Consider the following 17,400-nt stretch of genomic DNA (forward strand, 5'->3'; position numbering starts at 1 on the left):
AGGAAATGTAGGCAGGTGTGGGCATGGTTTGTGGTTGGTGCAGCCCTTGCAAAGTTTGGAAATGGTCTTATCCTTTAAATCAATGGGATCTCCAAACTGGTTTGTGAGATGATATCCTTCTGCTACCTTTTCCCTAACACTGCTGCCACCATGTTGAGTTCTGGCTTTTTTCATGTCGCTAAGGTGAGAAAAAATTGTGCACAGTAGCTGGATTCAGCAGTCAGTTTTTTCTTCTTCCCATTGAAGGCACTGATTCTCAGTGAGGTACAGTTTCTAAAACCTCACCTAACGTATTATTCTTCATGCGCTGGACCACGAGTGTTAACAGACTATTCAAGCTGGTAGGGGTCACCATCAGAGTTGAGACTTATTCTCTTCTCACTTGCGGTTCATGCATACTCAGTATTTCCACTGAGGAGTGATCAAATTGCAAAGGGTGATTTTATCCCTCCCCAATGCTGGGAGAACAGGGACTAATTAAAACATCCCTTGCTAGCTCAGCACTGAATAGGAATAGAAAGTGAGAAATATTCTTGAAGGTTTAGTGCCACGTTGAGTAATGCTTTTTACACATTAGGCCATTGAGGATGGCCAGTAGTCAAAGACCCCAGGCAGTTTCAATATACTGCATATTAACCTGGAACTATTTGTATCACAGTTTCAGCATTAACTCTTAGTTTTAAATTCCCCGCTGCCAACGGCAAAAACTGAAGGATAAACATTCATGTTAAAATGAAGGTTTTGCAAAAACGTACTGAGCCAAAGTCAGAAGTAATTTATTTTTCCAAATTTTCCTTTTCTACTAAAGATAAAGCCACCATTCTCTGTCATGAACAGCAGTGGCACAGACACTCATTCTTCATTTCAGAAAAAAATATATATTAGCACTCATACCCAGAGTAAAGCCAATTGTTGCATTAAAAGAACTTGGATTCAATAAGTTAACCTAATTAATATTTAAAATGCATTGTGCATTGTGCCATGCATTCAGGTTAATTTCCACTGATATTTTAAAAGATTGAAATTGCAATGTGCAATAATAGTCATGACTATTATTGCACAGTGCAATTTCAATCTTTTACTGATAGGGTCCTGTCTACAAGAACTGATGAAGGATCAGAGCAGAAATATTTCTTCTACTTTTGATCTCATTTTTATCTGATATTAAGATTACATCGTAAAACGTAAAAGAGCCAGAAAAGCCAAGGAAGTATGTTTTTCCATGATAAGTGATGCTAATCCTCTGCCCATTCATCTCTGTGGGTCAAATTAATTCACACAAAGAACATTCAGCTATAGTCTTACTTCTAGACTGAGCATTTCACCTGCTTTTGTCTTATGGCTTCTCGCTTCTTAACCTTGCTCGAGTGAGGAGGGTGAATAAGCAGGTAAACAGCTGCTTTCTGGTGCTAAATGTGATAGAACACTATTGAACTAGTACATTTTCAGTTCTACCACATATCATGATTCACATCACCTATGTTCTCTCCATGAAAGTAAAACTAATGATGCCATGTGGCATTAGTTTCACTAACGTTTTATTAAAGGTTTTATTTGAGGGCCATTGCAGGAATGCATTAACTCTTGAGATGCAGATCTGCACAAGGAATTTGCCATATTAAGCTCTCTTCTATCAGTTGCCAAAGAGAGTGAACAAAAAAAATCCCCACACAAACCAAAAATTAAGAAGTTCGACTAAGTCATTCTATTTAATTGCTCCCATGAAAGTTAGAAAATTTCTACCGTTTAACAGCATTAAAAAATAAAAAACTACAAATTATGGAAATCTGAACTGATTTTCAAAATGCACAGTAGATTACTCAGAAATGTCTTTGAACATGTGCAACCTTCATCAAAATTTCTTTCAATCTTAAAATTCCTTTCTATCTTATTAAAAGTTCTTTCCATCTTCATGCCCTTGGAGTAAAGGTTATTAAGGGGCAGGGATCAGAATAAACATAAATGGAACTAGGTTACAGATCTGGCTTGGCCTTATTGAATAGGTTCAATGGGCTGAAAGGCTTTTTCCTGTAACTAAGATTCTAAGTTTAATCTACCCAGTTTAACAGGAAACAGACAGGACAACTGCCAATAAATTGTATTAATACCAATTGTATGACCAATGGACCATTTGTTCATATGAGTAGAATTTGCAAGGACTGAGTGTAGCACGGGCCTGGGTTCAAACTAACTTTAATTGATGGGACTGACAGTTATATTTTGGCTACAAGAGCCTTTCTTGAGACACCTGCACAGTCTCAGTTCTGCACCAAGTGAATTAAATGGAAAGTAAAGTCAAGTGTGGTACAAAATAGGTGACTAATCTAATTGCATCAATTTTACACTCTGTTGAATTAAAGTTACCCCATTCAGTTCGAGTGAAGGATGCAAATCTAAAGCATCAGAATCTGTCTTTTCTCTTTACCATGGCTAATGGACCTGTCTTATTTTCCTTCATCTTATGTTTTTATTTCCAATCACATTCTCTTGTCTAGGGACCAAGAATAGAAGGATAACATTGAATCCTAGCTTGACAGCCCAGTCAGATAGGCTATAAATGGAGTCTCATAGATATCAGGGCCAGAATTTTTTCGTTCCACTCACTATGGGAATCGGAGCAGGCGAGGGACGTTGGAAAGGTCAGTTGACCTTGGGCGAGATTTTACTATTTTGGGATGATCAAGGCCATAAAATCCCGCCCCAGGAGTTTGTCTGCCAAGGACTATAAGTGGTGGAGCGTGAAGCAGCAAGTGTCTGCCAGATTATATAAGTGCAACTGCCTACTGGCATCTTCATGTGAACAGGGATTACAAACGAAATAACAATAAGGTGCTCAGGGTTATGAAGGAGTTAACCCACAGATATCAAATGCTGTCAGTAGCAGTTGCCAGGAAAATAAGAATCAACCCATTTAGAGTCAGTCAAATAAGTAAATGTGAAGTTGAACTGAGTTTTGCAGATGAAAGGGTCACAAGGTCAACTGTTCAAAAACATACATTACTAACTATTTGAAAGCCTAGAGCTCTGTCTCATTTTCTAATCTTTTAAAAAGATAACTACTGAACTATCACATTAATAAATGTGTGAAAGAACATCATGGTGTTTAAAAAGAACATCATGCTGTTAATAAAAAGCCATTGTAAGGGATTTTCTTGGTATGAAATATGTATCTGAATCAGGTACCTTGGAAACAGATCAGAAAATAGATGCAGCTAAGGAAGAGCATTCAATTCAACCCTGTTCACCCATCTCGAAAAGCCTACAGTCTCTAACCAGAGCATTGATTTGTTTCTTTAATGATTCCAGATGTCTACCTCCATAAAACTACTCCAAACTCTATTCCAGGTGTTGATCCGAAAATTGGGTGAACAACATATGCCATGAGTCCAAAATTTCAACATTGAACCTGTGTGCACACATCCCCCTGGAATATTGCTCTGTATTGAACTTTCTGGACAGTTTGGTATGTTATGCTACAGACGTTTCACACTAATAGGCCGGAATTCTCCGGCTGTTCACACCGGCAAGATTCTCTGGTCCCGCCTCCGGTGCCCCCCAGCGCCACATGTTTCCTGGCAACATGGTGTGGCTTCAATGGGAATCCCATTGACCAGAGGAGTCCACCACCAGCAAACAGCACACCACCTCCCCCCACTGATTTAAAAAGGTGGAGGGGAGCCAGAGAATCTCACCCATAGGCACAGGTGTACAGAGTTTTTCTTTTTTTTTTACACACTTCTGCAACAATGCAGTCCTTGTTTTAGACCTTTCTATTGTGTTCAGAAAAGGAGGTTCTCTCTATGTTGGTTGGGGAATATGGTGTGTGGGTGGAGAGGGAACACTTATTCTATGTTCTAATTTTCTGGATCAAAAGTGTTATACAACTATCAAGAGATTACTTAGCTAGAAAATAAAAACTAATGATGAGACCTCCAAAACAATTAGTTTTCAGAATAAAGGGATTTGACTGGAATCACAGATCAGGAAGTGAATTGGATTGGGACAGACTTAAGTTCAGAATCTACCCCTTGCCTGTTCGTCAATTGTAAATATTTGTATATAAGGATCTGTAAAATATTTGTTAAAATAAACTGTTTGTGTGTTGTGCTAAACATCTCCACCTGTCTGCAAGTTTACGAAACACCCTTATTCTGAAGTTAATGGTGTAGATGCACAATCTAACTTGCAAAAGAAGGAAATGATTGTGGTGAGATAAACTATTTTCGAGAATGGGTACATCAACAAGAAAAATGCCTAACCTTCAATTATTCCTTTCAGTTTTAGGTAAAAATCTCAGAAATTGTAAATGTCCTAGGGCTACAAATCAGCGCGCTCTGTTTTTTTAATCCAATCAAATCAAGTCCAATTCAGAGTCCCAACAAGTTGAGACATTCCCGATCCAAGCTGACAAGACGGGGCTCTCACCTCCTGTCTTGGGCTTGATCTACATGATCCAAACTGATTGGAGTAGGCATTGCACCTCCCCAAGGCTTGATCTCATTTGCATCTTAGCCAAAAGGCCGAGATGCCGCTTTTAAAAATTGCTTCAAATGAAGCTAAAATGTAACCTAATGACTTCAACCAAGCACAGCATGTTGAAACCACACTTGATCTTAGCCAAAAGGCGCGCTCTGTTTATTGTACATGATGGTCATGATTGAGGATCTGCCTACACCAATTCCAAATGAGGTGGACAGCAAGTAAATTTGATGTGCCCACCTCAACTGCATGATTGTAGGATGTGACCAAACAGATTCCATACCGCTTCCTTCTTCTGTGCATTGATTCCATGCCCAGCAAAGGGCCAAACAATGTTGCGCAGATACCAAGTGGTTCAAGTCACCTGCTCTTCTTGAATTTTTTTTAATTCATTCATGGGACATGGGCGTCACTGACTGGCCAGCCTTTATTGCCCATCCCTAGTTGCCCTTGTTCAGAGGGCAGTTGAGAATCAACCACATTGCTGTGGCTCTGGAGTCACATGTAGGCCAGACCAGGTAAGGATGGCAGATTTCCTTCCCTAAAGGACATTACTTACCCAGATGGGTTTTTCCGACAATCGACAATGGTTTCACGGTCATCAGTGGATTCTTAATTACAGATACTTTTTATTGAATTTGAATTCCACCATCTGCCGTGGCGGGATTTGAACTGGGTTCCCAGAACATTTACTGAGTTGCTGGATTAATAGTCTAGCGATAATACCACTAAGCCATCACCTCCACTTTGAAGGATGGGTGATTGAATACCTGGGAAGTGAAAGGGTTCCAGGGTGATGAATATGGTAGGAGAGGCATTAATGAGGAAGCTGAACAGGAAGAGAAATCCATGGTTCTGTAAGTAGACCAGGGAAGTTAAAAACCTAAAAAATTTCCAATCCTCACTAGATACAGGGGAGGTACCGGAAGACTGGAGAAATGCAAATATAATTCCATTATTTAAAAATGGATTGAAGTAAATGCCAAACAATTGCAAGCCAGTTAGTCTTACATCAAAAAAAGTATGGGCAGCACAGTGGTTAATACTGCTGTTTCACAGTGCCAGGGACCCAGGTTCGATTCCCAGCTTGGGTCACTGGCTGCGTGGAGTCTGCACGTTCTCCCCATGTCTGCGTGGGTTTCCACTGGGTGCTCTAGCTTCCTCCCACAGTCTGAAAGACCTGCTGGTTAAGGTGCGCTGGCCATGCTAATTCTCCCTCAGTGTACCTGAACAGGCACCAGAGTGTGGCAACTAGGGGATTTTCACAGTAACTTAATTGCAGTGTTAATGTCAGCCTACTGGTGACACTAATAAATAAACATCAGCGGTGGGCAAATTAGTAGAATTGATCCTGAGAGAAAGGATTAACTGTCATGTAGAAAGGCATGGACATCTCATGGTCAGCATGGATTTATTAAAGGAAGGTCCTTCTCACAAATTTGATTGAAATCTTTCAGTAAGTGACAAGAAAGGTTAATGAAGAAAGTGCAGTGCATGTTTTGTACATGGATTTTAGCAAGACATTTGACAAGGTCCCACATGGCAGCTTGGTCAAAAAAGTAAAAGCCCATGGGTAATGTGGCAAGCTGGATAAAAAGTTGGCTCAGTAACAGGAAACAAAGGGTATTGGTTGATGGATGCCCTTCGAATGGAAAGTTGTTTCAAGTGGTGTTCCACAGGGCTTGGGCGTTGGGACCCTTAATGTTGTGTGATATATTATTTGGAAGTGAATATTGGGGCATGATTGGGAAATTTGCACTTGACACAAAGATTGGCTGAGTCGTGGATAGTGTAGAAGATAGAACAGCATAGAAGCATAGAATCCCTACAGTACAGAAAGAGGCCATTCGGCCCATCAAGTTTGCACCGACCACAGTCCCACCCAGGCCCTACCCCCATATCCCTACATATTTTACCCACTAATCCCTCTAACCTACACATCTCAGGACACTAAGGGCATTTTTTTTTCAGCATGGCCAATCAACCTAACCTGCACATCTTTGGACTGTGGGAGGAAACCGGAGCACCCGGAGGAAACCCATGCAGACACGAGGAGAATGTGCAAACTCCACACAGACAGTGACCCAAGCCGGGAATTGAACCCAGGTCCCTGGAACTGTGAAGCAGCAGTGCTAACCACTGTGCTACCGTGCTGCCCTACAATAGCTACAATCTCAAAATGATATAGATACGTTGGTGGAGTGGGCGGTAAAGTGGCCGATTGATTTAAACACAGAGAATTGTGAGGTCACGCATTTAGGAAGGTCAAAGAGTAATAGGGAGTACACAGTAAATGGGAATATACTAAGAGGGTAGATGAAGTGAGAGATCTTGGCGTACAAGTACACAGGTCACTAAAGGCAGCAGTTCAAGTAGACAATGTCGTAAGGAAGGTATATGGAATAATCTCCTTAATTGGCAGAGGTATAGAATGTCAAAGAAAGAATATAATGTTGGAATTGTATAAAACACTGGTGAGACCACAACAGGAGTTCTGTGCAGTTCTGGTCACCACATTAAAGGAAGGACATTATTGCTCTTGAAAGAGTACAGAGGAGGTTTACAAGAATGTTGCCAGGGTAGCTATGAGGAGAGGTTGGATCGGTTGGGGTTATTTTCATTGGAACAAAGAAGGCTGAGGGGTGACTTGATTGAGGTGTACAAAATTATAAGGGAAAGAGAAAGAGTGGACAGGATAAAACTGTTTCCCTTAGCGGAGATTTCTAGAACCAGGGAACATAGATTCAAGATAAGTGACAGTAGGTGTAAAGGAGACACGAGGAAGAACATTTTTACACAGAGGGTGGTCTGGAATTCACTGCCTGAGTTGATGGTGGAGGCAGAGACCCTGAACACTTTTACAAAGTGCCTGGATCTGCACCTTAAGCGCTGAAAACTACAGGGCAATGGGCCGGGTGCAGAAAAGTGGGATTAGAAAGGGCACCTGGGTGTCCTCGGGCTAGCGAGGAAAAGATGAGCCGAATGGCCTCCTGTGTTGCATCTTTTCTATAGTTATATGGAGATTGACACTGTTCCCTACAGCAAAGGACAAGAGTTTAGATGGCTATGTTGCCTGCCTGGTGTCAGGGTTTGGGATATCTGCTCCGGGCTGGAGAGGAACCTGCAGTGGGAGGAGAAAGATCCAGTTGTCATGTTCCATATAGGTACCAACAACATAGATAGATTGAGAAAACAAGGAATGAGGGCGGCACAGTGGCTAGCACTGCTGCCTCACAACGCCAGTAACCCGGGTTCAATTCCAGCCTCGGATCCCTGTCTGTGCAGAGTTTGCACATTATCCTGTGTCTGCGTGGGTTTCCTCCAGGTGCTCCAGTTTCCTCCCACAGTCCAAAGATGTGCGGGTTGGGTGGATTGACCATGCTAAATTGACCCTAGTGTCAGGGGGATTAGCAGGGTAAATGTGTGGGGTTACGGGGATTGAGCTTGGGTGGGTTTGCGGTCGGTACAGGCTCGATGGGCCGAATGGCCTCCTTCTGTACTGAAGGGATTCTATGAGGAAAAGGGTTCTGCAAAGAGTGTATGAGAAGCTAGGCATTAAATTAAAAAACAGAGCCTCAAATGTTATAATCCCGGGATTATTACCTGTGTCAAGTGTAAATTGGCATAGAGTACATAAAATTAGAGAGACAAATATGTGGCTCAGAGGCTGGTGTGGAATAAGTGGGTTCCAGTTTGTGGGATACTGGCTCCAGTATTGAGGAAAGTGGGATCTGTACCATTGGGATGGTCTGCACCTTACTAGTGTTTTTTTTTAACCATATTCCGAGGGAAATAGAGAAGGTTTCAAACTTAGTAGTGGGAGCAAGAGATCAAAAGTGGAAAAATGTCGTATATCAAAGAGTAGACTCAAGGCAAAGGAAGAAAATCATAATATGAAAAATGATGGTCAGTGAATGGCAGGAAGGGACAGAGAAAGAAATGAAGAATGAACCAAAATTACAAGGATAACAAGACGACAAAACTAAAGGCTCTGTATCTGAAAGTACTTAACATTCATGTGCATTTACATCCTTCCTCAAATAAAGGGAGCAAAATTGTACACAGTACTCCAGAATGCAGTCTCACAATACCCTATACAGTTGCAACAACATTTCCCCACTTTTATACTCTCTTCCATTTGCAACAAATGCCAAAATCTAATTTTTCTTCCTTATTACCTGCTGCACCTTCATTCTAACTTTCTGTGATTCATGGACAAGGGCACCCTCTACACCAAAGCATTTTGGAAGTTTCTCTCCCTTTAAGTAACATGTTGTCTTTTTATTCCTTTGACCAAAATGGATAACTTCACACAAATCCACATTAAACTTAATCTGCCAGATTTTGGCCCACTCACCTAACCTATCCAGATCTATTTGTAAATTTCTTATTTCCTCATTGCAATTTACTATCCCACCTACTTTAGTGTCATCTCCAAATTTGGCTATGGTACACGCTATCACTTACATCCAAGTCATTAATATGGATTGTAAATAGTTGGGACCCTGAGGACCAAACACTGTGGCAAAGCACTAGTTACAGCTTGCCAACCCAGAAAAAGACCTATTTATTCCATTGAGCCTAGCCAGATCATCAAAGTTGCAGTGAGGGAACATGTGGCGAACAGTGAATACAATTCTGTAAGCTTTTAGATACTCATTGGAAAGGACAAATGTTGTCCTAGGGTTAAGGTGCTAAATTGGGAAAAGGCTAACTACAACCGGATTAGGCAGGATTTGGAGGCTGTTGTTAGGGAGAGGCTGTTTAAGGGTAAATCCACATCTGGGTAGAACGTGTGGGAGCCTTTTAAAGAGAAGTTGATCAGAGTGCAGGACAGGCATGTGCCTGTGAAAAGGAAGGACAGGAAAGGCAGGATTCAAGAACCGTGGATGACCAGAGAAATTGCAAGTCTAGTCAAAATGAAAAAGGATGCATACGTAAGTTCTAGGCAATTAAAAACAGGTGAAGCACTTGAAGAATACAGGGAAAGTAGAAAATAACTCAAACAGGGAGTTAGGAGGACAAAAGGGGTCACGAAATGTCCTTGGCAGGGAGGATTAAGGAGGATCCCAAGGTATTTTATCCATATATTAGGAACAAGAAGGTAGCTAGAGAAAGAGTTGGTCCACTCAAGGACAAAGGAGGGAAATTATGCGTAGAACTAAAGGAAGTGAATGAGATCCTTTATGAGAACTTTGCATGGGTATTCACAAAGGACGGGGATACCTTGATTGATGGTGACTCGGAGGGGTGTGTAAAGCTTTTGTGATTTGTCCAACCAAACCTTTCTTCACCCCAGACATGTTCTTTCCTCCATCAATTGTCACGCATTGCAGTTTATTCCACTCCAGGTTATATTCTAACACAGTTTTTTGATGAATACTAGGAGTTGTGATGTGTCACACACATCAGTCGATTCATCAAGTGCGAGAGAATACAACTGAAAATTTCTTGCTTTGTCTGCAATTTGATTAAATATATTGCTTCCTATATTCTCAATTCTACAAGCAACAGTATTTGGCGCAAGACTGATGATTTTGAACAGATTTGCTTTTTCTGGGCATAACTCTTCCACTGCTTCCATTATACACTCTTTGATGAGATCTCCATCGGTGAATGGCTTTCCTCTTTTAGCCAACACATAAGCTAGTTTGTAACTGGCCCTGGTTAAAGCTTCATTTTCAGTTATCTTCTGCGTAAAAAAAGCTTGTTGGGAAAGCAACCTGCGTTGCATTGATTCAAATTTTTCTGAACACTGTGTTCCTGTGAATTGGGAATAACTTGGTTCATGTTTGGTCTCATAGTGCCGACATACATTGTACTCCTTCAAAACTGCAACAGTTTTGTTGCATATGACACACAAGGCTTTATCACCTGCTTGTACAAAGAAATACTTCACACCCGATTCTTCATTAAACAGGCAGCACTCACTGTCCACTTTTCTTTTCTTTTTTCCTTCCATAACTGAATTGGCCTGAATTGCCGCTATCATTGTCATTGTTCTCGCTCATTTCAGACAGATGGAGCTTACGGATTGGATAAAGCAGCTGTCACTCAGTCAATGCAGAGCGGCAATTGGATAACAGATGTCTCAATTGCTGATTCGTTTAACGAACTGTCAGTCACAAGACAGCAGCTCTGATTGGACAATAGGCCAGTAAAGTGGGCGGGGATTCCCATGGGTCCATCAGACACCGCATGGAGCAACAGCAAATGTCCGGCCTGTGGCTTCCGTCCCCGGATCCGGATCCTGAGTCAGCGGCGGGGTTCCGGACACGGTACCTACTCTTGCAACTCGGCCAACATTGTCTACCTGATACGCTGCAGGAAAGGATGTCCCGAGGCATGGTACATTGGGGAAACCATGCAGACACTACGACAACGGATGAATGAACACCGCTTGACAATCACCAGGCAAGACTGTTCTCTTCCTGTGGGGGAGCACTTCAGCAGTCACGGGTATTCAGCCTTGGATCTTCAGGTAAGCGTTCTCCAAGGCGGCCTTCACGACACACAACAGCGCAGAGTTGCTGAGCAGAAACTGATAGCCAAGTTCCGCACACATGAGGACGGCCTAAACCGGGATGTTGGATTTATGTCACATTATCAGTAACCCCCACAGCTTGCCTCCTGGGCTTGTAGAATCTCACTTGCTGTTCTGTCTGGAGACAATACACATTTCTTTAACCGGTGTTTAATGTTCCCTCCACCCACATTGTCTGTACCTTTAAGACCTGGCTGGTTGTAGGATTCGCATTCTAATCAGTATTCTACAACTTGATTTTGTCTGTTTGCACTGTTTGAGAGCACATTTCCACTCCATCTGACGAAAGAGCAGTGCTCCGAAAGCTTATGGTATTTGCTACCAAATAAACCTGTTGGACTTTAACCTGGTGTTGTGAGACTTCTTACCGTGTTCACCCCAGTCCAACGCCGGCATCTCCACATCATGATTATCTGTGGGGACAGAATATCTCTTTAACCTGTGTTTAACCCTCTCTCCACTCACATTGTCTGCACCTTTAAAACTTGATTACCTGTAAAGACTCGCATTCCAACCATTATCTTGTAAATTGAGTTTGTGTCTTTATATGCCCTGTTTGTGAACACAAGTCCTCACTCACCTGAAAAAGGAGCTTGAGGCTCCAAATGCTAGTGCTGCCAAATAAACCTGTTGGACTTTAACCTGGTGTTGTGAGACTTCTTACGGAGAGAATATAGCCAACATTTCAAGTCTGGATGACCCTTCGTCAGAGCTGAGAGCAAAGAAATTCAGCAGAGATTTATATTGAGGGTGGGGGTGGAAGGGGACAAAGGGAATGTAAATGAGGATACAGAAGGCCGAAAAGGTGCTAAAAGTGTCCATTAAGTGATCAGAATGCGTGAATGGCAGAACAGAGGTATAGATGGTTAAGGGACTTCCTGGGGATTATGGCAGTGCAGAAGTGGAAAAATGGAACTGAGAAAGAAGGATGATAAAATGGATGAATGAGATGAAACGAAATGAACTAAAATAAATGGAAATGAGGTGAAGGTGGAGGGGAGAGTTCATGCTCTGAAATTGTTGAACTCAATGTTCAGTCCGGAAGGCTATAAAGTGCCCAATCGGAAGATGAGATACTGTTCCTTCAGTTTGCGTTGGAGTTCATTAGAACATTGCAAAAGGCCAAGGACAGACATGTGGAAAAAAGTGCAGGGTGGGGTGTTGAAGTGGCAAGGGACAGGAAGGTCTAGGTCCTGCTTGTGGATGGGCCGAAAGTGTTCAGCAAAGCGGTCACCCAGTCTGCGTTTGGTCTCTCTGATGTAGACTGCATTGGGAGCAGCGAATGCAATAGATTAGATTGAAGGTGGTGCATGTGAAGCGCTGCCTCACCTGAAAGGGGTGTTCAGGACCTGGTACGGTAAGCAGGGAGGAGGTAAAGGGGCAGATGTTGCACCTTCTATGATTGCACGGGAAGGTGCCGTGGGCAGGGGGTGAGGTGTTGGGTGAGACAGTGGAGTGGACCATAGTGTCCCAGAGAGAACGGTCCCTGCGGAATGCTGGCAGGGGGGAGTGAAGGGAAGATGTGTTGAGTAGTGGCATCATGCTGGAGTTGGCAGAAATAGCAGAGGATGATCCTCTGAATGCTGAGACTAGTGGGGTTAAAAGTGAGGACAAGGGGACCCTATCCTGTTACTGGGAAAGAGGAGAGGAGGGTGAGAGCTCATCAGGGAGGGGTGCATTGGTGCCGGCGATTGGAATTGGAATGCTAAATGGGAGAGAACCAAATATTAACTTATCAAAAAAAGGCTTTGGAAATGGAGCTAGTTTCTGTCATCGATGAGCTCTCAGTTATAAAACAAGAACTTAAGAAAGTAACTGTGGAAAAGAGAGTTTTGTGAGGCAAACCACAGCAATGAAGGACACAGTCAAATCTTTGAAAGATAAACCAAAGAAGAGAAAGGCATGAAAAGCTATCATCAGATCAAAGAAACTTTATCACGCGACCTAAGTACCAGAAACAGTACCATTCCTTTGCATATGTCAGACTGAGATGCAAAAGAACTGAAAGGACGTAAGTTCATGTTGTACTGTGATAGAAAATAAAACATTGAACACTCCAGCTCTACTGGCCTGTTTCCCTTCCAGACCTTGTTCTTTTAACTGCAAAAAAACAGAATGGGCACAGTTTATACCATTACTCTGGCGGGGTGGAGACTCTTGGAGCCATTTCCTGGGGCACTCTTCGATCACATAAACAAATATAACTCTCCCCTCCTCCCCCATGAAGGTATCTGTGGCCATCCCCCCCCCCCGCCATCACCCCCAGCATTCCAATCCATCTCCATGCCTGCTCTCCCCCCACTTACCACAAATAGATGAGTCCTTACATTTGGGGCTCTCCCTTGGGCCTGGCTCTGATACTGCCACTGGCACAGGTTGGCACTGCCAATCCAGCAGTGCCAACATGGCAGTGCCAATCTGTGCCAGGAGACAGTGCCTGGCCATGTCCCTCTCCCCCAGGGGCTACACTGACATTTGTGCCCTGGGAAGGATCCTCGACAGGTTCAGTCTGGGTGAACCAGTTGTAAACCTTGCTAATGTGACGTCACATCACAAGGAATGTAAATCTGGTGAGGGATTTGTTTAGCTAGATTTAAATTTATTGAAACATGTTGAAATCAGGTCCATGCCCATTGTGGCGTGAACCTAACTACGTCGCCAACGAGGGGGTGGTGAAAATCGGATGTCGCGATCTCGCTGGTGAGATTTGCGTTTTTCGGGTTTCACCAGATCTTGAGCCCCCACCAGCAATCTCACAGATAGAGAGTGCGGGTTAAAGGTCCCATCCTAAGTATTGTGATAAGAAGAACACATTGTATTGTATTCCCTGATAGAAGGGAGAAAACCTTTTGAAAAAGAATGGGGGCTGTGAAGATATGTGCAAGATGCTCCGAAGAGCAAGGGACTGGAGAGTGGCACCACCCACAGTGTGATGTGATAACATACATGGTCAGAGGAGAGGATACATAACACTCTGTAAGCAGATAGCCTGCATGATGGGAGCAATATGATGCAAAGCCAGACTTGGAACTGTAAACAGTTAAAACCTAACATTAAAGGTTTAAAGACACAAACTTCAAGCTCTCATCAATGAGTCACCACCACTGCAACACAAAGAACCCACATTCCGTACATATTATGATATTTCTGATACTCTTATTCTTCGACAACTTTCAATTTTGACATGTCCATCTGGAAAACCCATTCTTTGCCTATCTCCTCAATTGATAATCAAACTAACTCAACTAATGCTTTTTTAGCCATATTCAATGCATAACTGCTTCTATTCTGTTCATTTGAATTTTTACCCATGTTATATCGCCTTTGTCACCAATGTATTTCAGACAGCTGCCCAGTCAGTCCAAAGTTGGGATCTTACCTTGGATATTAGAAATCATAGAAACCCTACAGTACAGAAAGAGGCCATTCGGCCCATCGAGTCTGCACCGACCACAATCCCACCCAGGCCCTACCCCCATATCCCACCCACTAATCCCTCTAATCTACACATCCCAGGACACTAAGGGGCAATTTTAGCATAGCCAATCAACCTAACCCGCACATCTTTGGACTGTGGGAGGAAACCGGAGCACCCGGAGGAAACCCACGCAGACACGAGGAGAATGTGCAAACTCTACACAGACAGTGACCCGAGCCGGGAATCAAACCCAGGTCCCTGGAGCTGTGAAGCAGCAGTGCTAACCACTGTGCTACCGTGCCGATATTATATGGGTACATCAGTACAAGCAATTCCTGAAAGCACACTGAGCACCTTGCATCTTTCTATTGTCTCATGTCCACTATATTTTACATAACCTGGACTTTAACAACAATATCCTCTTGTGTTCTGAACTGTCTTTCATACAGGTACTTCAAGCATTTGCTTGGTCCAATTTTCAAAGAGATTGGTGAGATAAAACCAGGAGGAAATTGTTAAGTTGCTTTATTTCACAGAGAATAACATACAGAATTAGATTCAAATTCACTTGAACCATTACGAGTTGTCTTTACGTAAAAACACTACATCTCCCCAAATTAGTGGGTTGCTTGACTTCTAATAAAATAATTTCTAATTAGTACCTGCATCCTAACCTCCTTGTAGCCTTTGCTGGGCTTGAATGCCTATGGCTCAACTTCTTAGCTTTTTCTCCTCATTTCAGAGCTGGTGAGGACCCCATGCAAATATCTGGGACCAATAAATTCCCAACAAGTAGGCTTGAAGTCTCTTAATTACAGAGAGAACTAATTAATTGCGTATCCTTTACAGACTTTGAGGAAAATTACTTATTTTTCTATATTAACTACCAAATAACTATAATTGCTTGTTTTAATCTTGTATGAATACAATATGCTTTAAACCTCACCTTATCAAAGTAACTCTTTCCAAATTTATTTTGTAGAAAAATAATCAAAATATAAGTCCTAAAATAGTCAATTGTATATTTGCAGCTTAGGGGAACTATAATGTTCACAGAAGCACTGACCAATGTAATTAAGAGGTGGAATCCTATCAGATAACATATCTTTTTGTTTGTATCCTGCCAAAGGAGTATGAGATACTAATACAATAAAAAATTAATTCCTTCTAAGTTGGTGTTATACATACAAGATAATGCATTGACCAATCCCTCTATGCAACAACTTTTCTTCAGTAATGATTTTGCACTTCTTAACACCGAATTTTCACTCCACACCATAATATTAGGTGACTGCTTGTGAGAAATGAAAATAAGATTTAGTATCAATTGAAATAAAAAGATAACCTGTGAGTTATTGTGAGACCTGTGGTGAACCATCGTTGGTTCACCACTGGGGTTTGTTACCATGTTACTGTTGGGCTAGGGTGTTATTACTGTGGGGGTTGTACTATGTTGTTGGGTTAGGGTGTTTACCTGTTATAAGTGTTATCATGGCACATTCCAGTGGGGTCCCGCCTCCGGTGGCAGGGTATAAGACCCCCTGCTCCGGCATGACCCCTTCAGTCTGAACTGGTGTATTCGTGTTAGTAGTTTCATTGTTACTGTATTAAAGCCTTCAATACTAAAGCCTTGATTCCATGTGCTCATTGACGCGCATCAATTTAATACAGTAAACAGAGAGTATGGAACAGATCCTAAAACCGGATCGTCTGACACTGGACCCACGTGCGGTCGGTGCAGCTAACACATTCGACCATTGGTGGAAGTGCTTTGAGGACTACCTGGCAGCCTCGGTAGCTATCACTACGGACAGTGATAGACTCCAGGTCCTCCACGCGAGGGTAAGCGACACGATTTACCTATGCCATGACCAACAGGACCACGACACGAATCTCCAATACTTTCTGCGCACTGCATCTCGCCTGAATCTGACCTATAACAGGGAGAAGTGCGTATTCCGTACGCGTAGGTTAGCCATCCTCGGATACGTGGTGGAAAACGGGGTCATTGGCCCTGATCCAGACCGTATGCGCCCACTCACTGAACTTCCCTTGCCCGCTAGCACGAAAGCACTGAGGAGATGCCTCGGGTTCTTTTCGTATTATGCACAGTGGGTCCCCAACTACGCGGACAAAGCTCGTCCGCTCATTAAGTCCACGACCTTCCCACTTACGCCGGAGGCCCAATTGGCCTTCAAGGTTTTGAAAAGCGACATCTCGAAAGCCACGATGCACGCGGTGGATGAATCCATCCCTTTCCAGGTGGAGAGTGATGCATCTGACTTCGCCCTAGCCGCCACACTAAACCAGGCAGGCAGGCCCGTCGCGTTTTTTTCCCGCACCCTTCAAGGCCCAGAGATTCGGCACTCAGCGGTGGAAAAGGAGGCTCAGGCCATTGTGGAGGCAGTCAGACACTGGCGCCATTACCTGGCAGGTAAGCGGTTCACCCTGATCACGGATCAACGATCCGTGGCGTTTATGTTCAGTAACACGCAGAGGGGCAAGATCAAGAACGATAAGATCTTGCGGTGGAGAATTGAGCTCTCCACCTATAATTACGATATTATGTATCGTCCAGGGAAGCTCAATGAGCCCTCGGATGCCCTCTCGCGCGGAACATGCGCCATCATGCAGGAGGACCGCTTGAAGGCTCTCCACAATGATCTGTGTCATCCTGGAGTCACCAGACTCTACCACTTCATCAAAGCCCGCAACCTGCCCTACTCGGTGGAGGATGTCAGGTCAGTTACTAGAAGCTGTCGGATTTGCGCAGAATGCAAACCACACTTTTATCGACCAGACTGGGCACATTTGGTCAAGGCCACTCGCCCTTTTGAGAGGCTGAGTGTGGATTTTAAGGGCCCCCTTCCCTCAACGGACCGGAATGTCTATTTTCTCAATATAATAGACGAATATTCCCGGTTTCCGTTTGTTTTCCCCTGTGCGGACACGTCAACTG

Source organism: Mustelus asterias, chromosome 4 (assembly GCF_964213995.1).
Source record: "Mustelus asterias chromosome 4, sMusAst1.hap1.1, whole genome shotgun sequence".
Classification (NCBI taxonomy): Eukaryota; Metazoa; Chordata; class Chondrichthyes; order Carcharhiniformes; family Triakidae; genus Mustelus; species Mustelus asterias.